The 8,716-nt window shown below is 40.9% G+C and overlaps 1 non-coding gene across 1 annotated transcript; it reads left to right on the top strand.

Annotated features, from left to right (window-relative positions):
* The first annotated feature begins 836 nt into the window (after positions 1-836).
* On the top strand, positions 837-909 carry TRNAK-CUU (transfer RNA lysine (anticodon CUU)). The gene has a single exon. It is a non-coding gene; the product is annotated as a tRNA-Lys (tRNA).
* Positions 910-8,716: the final 7,807 nt, after the last annotated feature.

The raw sequence follows: 8,716 nt of genomic DNA, 5'->3' as shown, positions 1-8,716 counted from the left end.
ATGTCTGCCTTTGGCTCAGGGCGTGATCTTAGAGTCCCAGGATCGAGTGCTACATTGGGCTTCCTGCATGGAGCCTGCTTCTCCCTCTGCCTATGTCTCTGTCTCTCTTTCTCTCTATGTTTATCATGAATAAATAAATAAAATCTTTTTGAAAAAAAGATGGTAATGATACACATCAATTTAATTAATTTTTAAAAAGATTTTTATTGGGATCCCTGGGTGGCGCAGTGGTTTGGCGCCTGCCTTTGGCCCGGGGCGCGATCCTGGAGACCTGGGATCGAATCCCACATCGGGCTCCCGGTGCATGGAGTCTGCTTCTCCCTCTGCCTGTGTCTCTGCCTCTCTCTCTCTCTCTGTGTAACTATCATGAATAAATAAATAAAATCTAAAAAAAAAAAAGATTTTTATTTATTTATTCATTCATGAGAATAAAGACACAGAGAGAAAGCCAGAAACATAGGCAGAGGGAGAAGCAGTCTCCCTGAGGAAAGCCTGATGCAGGACTTGATCCCAAGACCCCAGGATCATCCCCTGAGTCAAAAGCAGACACTCAACCACTGAGCCACCCAGGTACCCCAATACACATCAATTTTAGAATAAAGACTGCCTCAGAAAGTAGAGAGAAGAGGTGGGAATGAGGCTTCTGATGGATCCAAAAATTAAGAAAAACTGAGAAGTTTGCTTGCAAAGGGTAGTGGTGTGTTAGTAGATGAAAAGATGGAATTCAGATTGGGGTTTGTTGTTTGTTTTGTTTTTTATGTTGGAAAAGATTGTAACTTACTTGGATATTGAAGGAAAATATCCAATAGGGAGAAGTTGAAAATCCATTCAGGGAGGCCTAGCTGGCTCAGTTGGTAGAGCATGTGACTCTTGATCTCAGGGTCATGAGTTCAAGCCCCACATTGGGCATGGAGCCTACTTAAAAAAGAAAAGAAAAGAAAGGAAAGGAAAAGGAAATCCAGTAAGAGATGGCAATTAGTCCAAACATAAGGTAAAGAGTCATCAAAGAGGGAGTAATTGCATAGGTACTGGAAAGATTGAAGATGATGCTTAATGAGTAGTAGAAGACTGACTATAGTCTTTTATGGACAATGGCCAAACCATATGAACATGGAATTGGACAATAACCAAACCGTATATGGCAATAGAATTCTGACTGTAACCTCTGCATCAAAGGGCATGGAATGATCAGGACTTGGTCAATGACTGCTGGTCTCCCTATTTGTTTATTTATTTATTGGCCCTCTCTTCCAACTCAGAACAAGAGAGTGCCACGTGTGCTCCCTAAAGATGTCTCATTTCTAGCTAGAATGCCATCAGCTTCCTCATGCCAACAACCACCAATCAGAACATACCTGGAGCCTTCTTCTTTTTTTTTTACTATAAAGCTTTCTTGCTTGCCATTGAGTCTCTCTCTGCCAAAAGCAAGTGATGGTGGCTGACTCCTTTGCTATAGCAAGCTCTGAAGAAATAACCTGTTTGTTCTCCTTTGGGTGACATTCCTTTATGTCCTTTATGTCCACAGTAGAAAAGATTGAATTCATGATTTTGAAGGTTGACTTTATGACCCTCCAAGTGAGACATTGAGGTAGAGTGAATCTATTGAAAGAAGATGATGTCAAGAAACTTCAGTACTTTCCTTTTTTTTTTTTAATGATTTTACTTATTTATTTATGAGAGACACAGAGAGAGAGAGAGAGAGAGAGAGAGAGAATGGAAGAGACACAGGCAGAGGGAGAAGCAGCCTCCATGCAGGTTGCCTGACGCAGGACTCGATCCCAGGTCTCCAGGATCATGCCCTGGGTCGAAGGTGGTGCTAAACCGCTGAGCCACTGGGCTGCCTGATGTCAAGAAACTTCAAAGACAAATTTTGGATGGATTATCTTTGTAGATATTAAAATCGGCTGGCTTTATGAAAATATGACTATGGCCAAAAGTACTAACGTCTTCAATAAATGGAGTGGCTGGAAAGTCAACAGTAGCAAGAGATAGGCAGGAGTGGGGTGGGATAGCACTGTCTTCACACTGCCTTTAAGGTAGTACTTCAAGTCTTCCATTAAAGGAATGCTAGTAGGCTGAGGATTGACAGTGAAAAAGAGTAATGATCTCTGTCCTAACAGTGAGTGGGGGAAGCGGATATTGGAGTAAATGTGTTAAGTATCAGGGAAGTAAGTGTGCTATGGAAGTACCCCAAGATGATACCTAGTCAAGATTTTGTTTTTGTTTTTTAAGATTTTATTTATTTATTCATGAGAGACAGAGAGAGAGAGAGAGAGAGAGAGAGAGAGAGGCAGAAACACAGGCAGAGGGAGAATCAGGCTCCATGCAGGGAGCCCTATGTGGGATTCAATCCTAGGACTCCAGGATCACACCTGGGCCGAAGGCAGGCGCTAAACCGCTGAGTCACCCAGGGATCCCCGTACTCAAGATTTTGAGGGCAGGAACAGCCAGAGATTTCCTGGAGGCAGTGATAATTCATACTGTGTCCTGAAGGATGAGCAGAAAAGCACAAGCGTAGAGAGGGTTTCGTTGCTGTACCAAGCACCATACTGTCTTAATTACTATGACTTTATAAAAGGTCTTTATAGGACAGGTTCCTCTATGTTATTCCTCTTCAGATTGTTTTGGTGCTTCCTAACCTTATTCTTTATCATTTCAATTTTATTTATTTATTTAATTTTAATTATTTACTTGTTTGTTTATATATGAGTAAGAGTACACCCAACATGGGGCCTGAACTCACTACCCCAAGATCAAGAGTTGCATGCTCTACTGACTGAGCCAGCCAGGCATCCCATTTTTAGTTTCAATTTTAGAATACACTTGTCAAATTTCACAGGAATCTCAATCGGATTTTCGTGCCTGCATAGAACTTAAGCCTCTTTCTTCTTATTGAATTATTACATATTCCTAAGTGGCAACTTTAAATTTTACCTTCCTCAAGAAGGCCTTCCCTTACTTCCTAGATAAAGTTAAATTTCCTTGCTATGTATTTCCACAGCATCCTGTACTTCCCATTAGTTAACATAAATCAGACTTAAAATTCTTTAGTCAAAGTCTGTCTCCTAGGCTAGAAAGTTCATAGGGACCACATCTGTCTAGTTCACCACAATATCCTCTAGCACATTCTAAAATAGTTCATGCTCAAGCCATACTTCTTTTTTTTTTTTTTTTAGATTTTATTTATTTATTCATGAGAGAGACAGAAAGAAGCAGAGACACAGGCAGAGGGAGAAGCAGGCTCCCCAGGAGGACCCTGATGTGGGCCTCAATCCCAGGACTCCATGATCATGACCTGAGCCAAAGGCAGATACTCAACCACTGAGCCACCCAGGGGCCCCAAGCTATACTTTTAAAATTTTAAATTAAAAATGTAAAAGAGCGGGGGCCCCTGGGTGGCTCAGTGGTTGGGCAGCTGCCTTCAGCTCACGTCGTGATCCCAGGATCCAGGATCGAGTCCTGTATCGGGCGGTGGGGAGCCTGCTTCTCCTGCCTGTGTCTCTTTTCTCTCTTTCTCTCTCTCATGCCTTGTCCATTTAACAGGAGAGAGATCAAAGAATAGTTAGTTGGTAAGACCTAACAGAGCACTCTTCTATTATTACATTCTTCTTCTGTTGTTATTATTAATGATCTATTACTGCTACTTCCTTTTCTTTGTAAAGTAAGAGATGAGGGGAGTCCATACTCATAAGCGAGAGGCAGCCGGATTGGAGGTGGGAGAAGAGCAGAGAAGAGCTGTGAAGAATGGACATGTGGACAGAATAGGGGAGCCAAAGACTCCCTGAGCAGTATTAAAGGTCCAGTGGATATTGGAGACCATGCATTCATACTGGTCTCAATCATACCAATCTGCACGGTATGGTTTTCTTCAGGTGTCCATAGCAGCACAGATCTACCTACAGATGATATTAAATGTTGGATTGATACAGGCTGGGATTTTTGCCAGACTGGTGCAGTGAAGGACAATCGAACCAATGAGTTCAAAATATTGGTCAAAAGCAGTTGAAAAGAAGAAAGGGAGACAAAGAGACAGACAGACTAGAGACTAAAAGGGCATTTGGTCTGGTTTGTGAGAGTTTTCTCTTCCAGGTTTCCCAGCTATGTTTCCAATCCATGGGTTTAAGAGATTCCCCTGCATCATTATGGCGAATTTTCTTTTTTGGCTAAAGGGAGTTGGAGGAGTTTCAGTTTCAAAATAGTCTTAACTAAGAAAATGTAATACAGACTCTTGTACTTCTCATACTGTGTTTTTGTTTGTCTTGTTTTAGGGGGTTTAGATGTAATGTAGAGCCAAAGTTGATCAGCTTTTCAAGCATTTGGGGCATTTCTGTTGAAATCATGTAACAGCTCTATTGCATAAAAGGCTCAGCATTCTGGCAGATGATTTCAGAGCCTCTGGGGCTTGGAGTCAACCAGTAGGGTTTGCAGGGATTCCTGCCTCCTTGTCTTACTGATCCTATTCAGAAACAGCCAGGACTTTATGCCTGGGGCTGCTGGGGTGGAGGGACAGATCCTTTGATTGGCTGAGGATCTTGCTCTGGGAAAAGGGGAATGTGAGCCCTCTGTTCTTCGCTATATGCAAGATCTTTCCTGACTTGTTTCCTATTGCAAAATGAATCACTCTTGAAGTAGGTCAGCAATGCCGCAGTCATCTGTCTCTTTCCAGGCTCTACCACTTCAAGATCATATCACCGAACCTTGTGTCTTTCTTCCCAAAGCCATCAGAGACAGGTTTACCAAAACATTTACCTTCTGTTTCCTACTTCATATAGACAATACTAGAGACTAACAACATGTTAGTTGGAGTTGTTTTTGGCTGCCTGTTTTTGGATTTACTTGATTGACATTTCTACAAGGCATTTAGTTTTAGTTTCCAACAACAATAACACGCAAGCAACTTTCAGTCTCCTTTTTTCAATTCCTCCTTTCAATTTAATAGGCTGCTCCCAAGGCAGGTTCTAAAACGAGTGCTTGGTATGCAGAAAAGGTTGTAATGTTATTAATTTAAATCCCATCAAGTGATATGTCATGATTTATTTAATTATTTCTCTGGACATTAGTTTATGTCCACGTTAGTGGACATTTAGTTTATTTTTGCTATTTGATTTTATAATTAATTACTGTAAAGGATATCTTTATGCATAAACATTTTTCTGTATTTAGAAAATATGGGATTCCTCCTCAACTTTCCAGAGTTTTCAATGTAAATATTATCTACTGCTAAGCCTGAAAGTGTAGAATGATATTTAACATCTGCCCCTTTTTTCCCCTCTGCTTAGTTTTCTTTGAATCTCTGATCTCTGTAAAATGCCTGTTAATTCCATTTTCTGCACTATCATTGCCATTTCTTCCCCACGTAGCCCTCCCTCCTGGAGGTATTTGTCTTCCTACTTGGATCTGTACTGATTTCTTTCTAGATCTACTACACAGCAGTCATCCTTGGACTATCCAGTTTCCCGGATCTGATGACTTATCTTTCTGGGTTTATTATTATAAATAATTTTGCTAGAGTGTATCCTCTATTTTGCTAGAATGTATCCTCTAATGCCATCCTGATGAAGAGTATAAACATTTTAATACTATGTATGTCTAAATATATCTAAGTTAAAAACAATTTTTTAATTCTGTATTTTGAGGACAATGATCCATTATCTTCTAGCATGTAGTGTTGTGGAGAAATTCAACATGATTCTCTCAATCTTCTGTTTATGGGTTTTTTTTCCTTTGAAAGTTTCTAGAGTCATCTCTTTTTTGGTGTTCTGAAATTTCAAGTTGACATGTCTTAGTGTTGCTGTTTTATAAATTTATTATATTGAGCTTTCAGTATGTTCTTTTTTATTGACATACAATTGACACATAGATTATATTAATTTTAGGTGTACAACATAATGATTCCATGATTGCATGTTCAATATGCACTTTTAAACTGGAGACTTGGGATGTCTGGGTGGCTCAGTGGTTGAGTGCCGCCTTCTGCCAAGGGCATGATTCTGCAGTCCCAGGATCCAGTCCCACATCGAGCTCCCTGCATGGAGCCTGCTTCTCCCTCTGCCTGTGTCTCTGCCTCTCTCTGTGTGTGTCTCTCATGAATAATAAATAAATTAAATCTTTAAAAAAAATAAAAATAAATAAACTGGAGATTTGACCTTTAAAAAAAAAAAAAAAAAAGAAAAACAGGGCAGCCTGGGTGGCTCTGCAGTTTGGCACTGCCTTTGGCCCAGGGCGTGATCCTGGAAACCTGGGATCGAGTCCCAGGATGGGTTCCCTGCATGGAGCCTGCTTCTCCCTCCTCCTGTGTCTCTGCCTCTCTCTCCCTCTGTTTCTCTCATGAATAAGTAAATAGAATCTTTAAAAAAATTAAAAATTTAATAAAAAATAAAAAGATTTATTTATTTATTTGCGAGAGAGAGCATAAGTGGGAGGCAGGGGGAACAAAAGAATCTCAAGCCGACTCCACGCTGAGTACGGAGCCTAAAAGTGCTCCATCTCGCTACCCTGAGACCACACCCAAGCCTAAACCAAGAGTTGGTTGGATGCTTTATCAACTGCACCATTCAGGTGCTCCATTGATCTTTATCTCTGGGAAATATTCTTGTGCTATTTCCTTATAATTTTGTTCCCAACGTCCTCTCTTTGGGGAACTCTTTTATTTAGATATTGAAACTCTGGGATTAATACTTTAATTTTGTTATCTTTTTTACTTACCCTCATTTTAAATTTTTAAAATCACCTTTTGTTTCTAATTTTTCTCCCTCCCCCCATTTCATTTCTCTCCTTCTCTTTCCTTCCTTCCTTCTGAAAGGATTTAGTCTTATTTCATGGAATTAAAATCTTATCTCCCTGATAATATTAATTTACTTTTACCATTTGCATTATCTGTTTCCTCTGAGTTCTTTTTCTCCTCCTTTGGTTTATTTGTTTTGGCCTCTGTCTTTATTGTTGGAAGCTTTCCTCGAAGATCTGGTGATCCTTGGATGTTTGTTCAGGTTTTTAAATGAATCACTGCAAAGCTGATTGGAAACTGTGTGAGTGGGCAGGTCTTGTTAGTTTGTGGGCTTATTTTTAGATTGAGGAGGTAGTCAGGCAGCTTGTGGGTGTGGGTGTGGTCCCCCAAATGTCAGTATGTGTAGGTACTTTCTCTGTAGCAATTTAGTTTATGGAGAGAGAGCCTCTAATCTGCTGCCTGAGAAAGATAAACCTGGCTGGTGGTGCCTCTAACACAGGGTGAGGTAAGGAACTGAAGAGCCTCACCATTCAGTGGGCAGACTTTAATTAAAGCCTCATCCTGCCCTTTTCCTGCCTGGTTCTCCCCCAAAGTCTCTTAGGTTGTTTCTCCCCAATAAAGTACTTGTAGAAGTTGGGGAGGGGTGGTTGCTTGACTGATAGGAGTGGAGGAAGGCTTGTAGGGCTAACTGCTTCTTTTTTCAGTTTTTTTTTTGGACACCTCTCATTGCTTTCAGTGCCCTATTCCTTCCAGGGTACAGGCTTCATTTGTTAACTAAGCCTTTCTGGAATGGGTTGTATTGCTGCTTCTTGAGAGCATTCTCCAACAAAGTTTGGTCTTTCCTGCTCTGCTAATTTTTTTTTTTTTAAGATTTTATTTTTCCATTTACGAAAGACACACAACGGGGAGACAGAGACATAGGCAGAGGGAGAAGCAGGCTCCTCGCAGGGAGCCCGATGTGGGACTTGATCCTGGGACTCCGGGATCACACCCTGAGCCGAAGGCAGAAGGTAACCGCTGGGCCACCCAGGCGTTCCTCTGCTCTGCTAATTTAGTTACCATTCCTTCTCCTGCTTTTTGTCTTCATATATTGTGGGTTGGGGGTACAGATATTTCCTAGTTTTGTTGAAAATGGAGTTAGTGGGGGTGGGACAGAAAAAATGGGGTTTGTGTTTCTGTTTCCCGTTCTGTTTAGAGATTTTCAAAGAAGAGATTAGAAAGGTCAATGCTCAGCCATCTTGATTCTGGAAATTGTGAAGGTGACATCCTAGCATTTGCCTTGATCACCACTATCCAAACTTACTTGAAAAAAATACAAAAGTTGGGATGCCTGGGTGGCTCAGTGGTTGAGGTCTGCCTTTGGCTCAGGGAATGATCCTGGGGTCCTGGGATCGAGTTCTACATTGGGCTCCCTGTGGGGAGCTTGCTTCTCCATCTGCCTGTGTCTTTGCCTCTTTCTGTGTGTCTCTCATGAATAAATAAATAAAATCTTTAAAAAACATACAAAGGGATCCCTGGGTGGCGCAGCGGTTTAGCGCCTGCCTTTGGCCCAGGGCGCGATCCTGGAGACCCGGGATTGAATCCCACGTCGGGCTCCTGGTGCATGGAGACTGCTTCTCCCTCTGCCTGTGTCTCTGCCTCTCTCTCTCTCTCTGTGTGTGACTATAATAAATAAATTAAAAAAAAAAAAAAAAACATACAAAATTATTTTGAAAGCAATTCTGTCTGCATGTATTCTTTGCTCAGTGGCAATGCCAAGCAGTATTATGCCTAGCTATACTGGAGCCTGAGACAAAAAGGAAAATTAGTAATACCAATCCTATCTTATTTAAAGTCTTGATATTTTGTTCATTATGGGGGATTTTGTATCAAATTTGAGTTTTAAAAATATTGCATTCAAGTATTATTTGTCTTGATTACTGAGTTTTTAAATTTTATACCCTATTTGAGTGACTTCCTTGCTACATTCCTAGTTCTTAGAGGCAGGTATCA

The sequence above is a fragment of the Canis lupus genome, chromosome 2 (assembly GCF_048164855.1).
Source record: "Canis lupus baileyi chromosome 2, mCanLup2.hap1, whole genome shotgun sequence".
Classification (NCBI taxonomy): domain Eukaryota; kingdom Metazoa; phylum Chordata; class Mammalia; order Carnivora; family Canidae; genus Canis; species Canis lupus.
The sequence above is the reverse complement of the archived record's forward strand: the minus strand, read 5'-3'. Positions and strand labels throughout refer to the sequence as shown.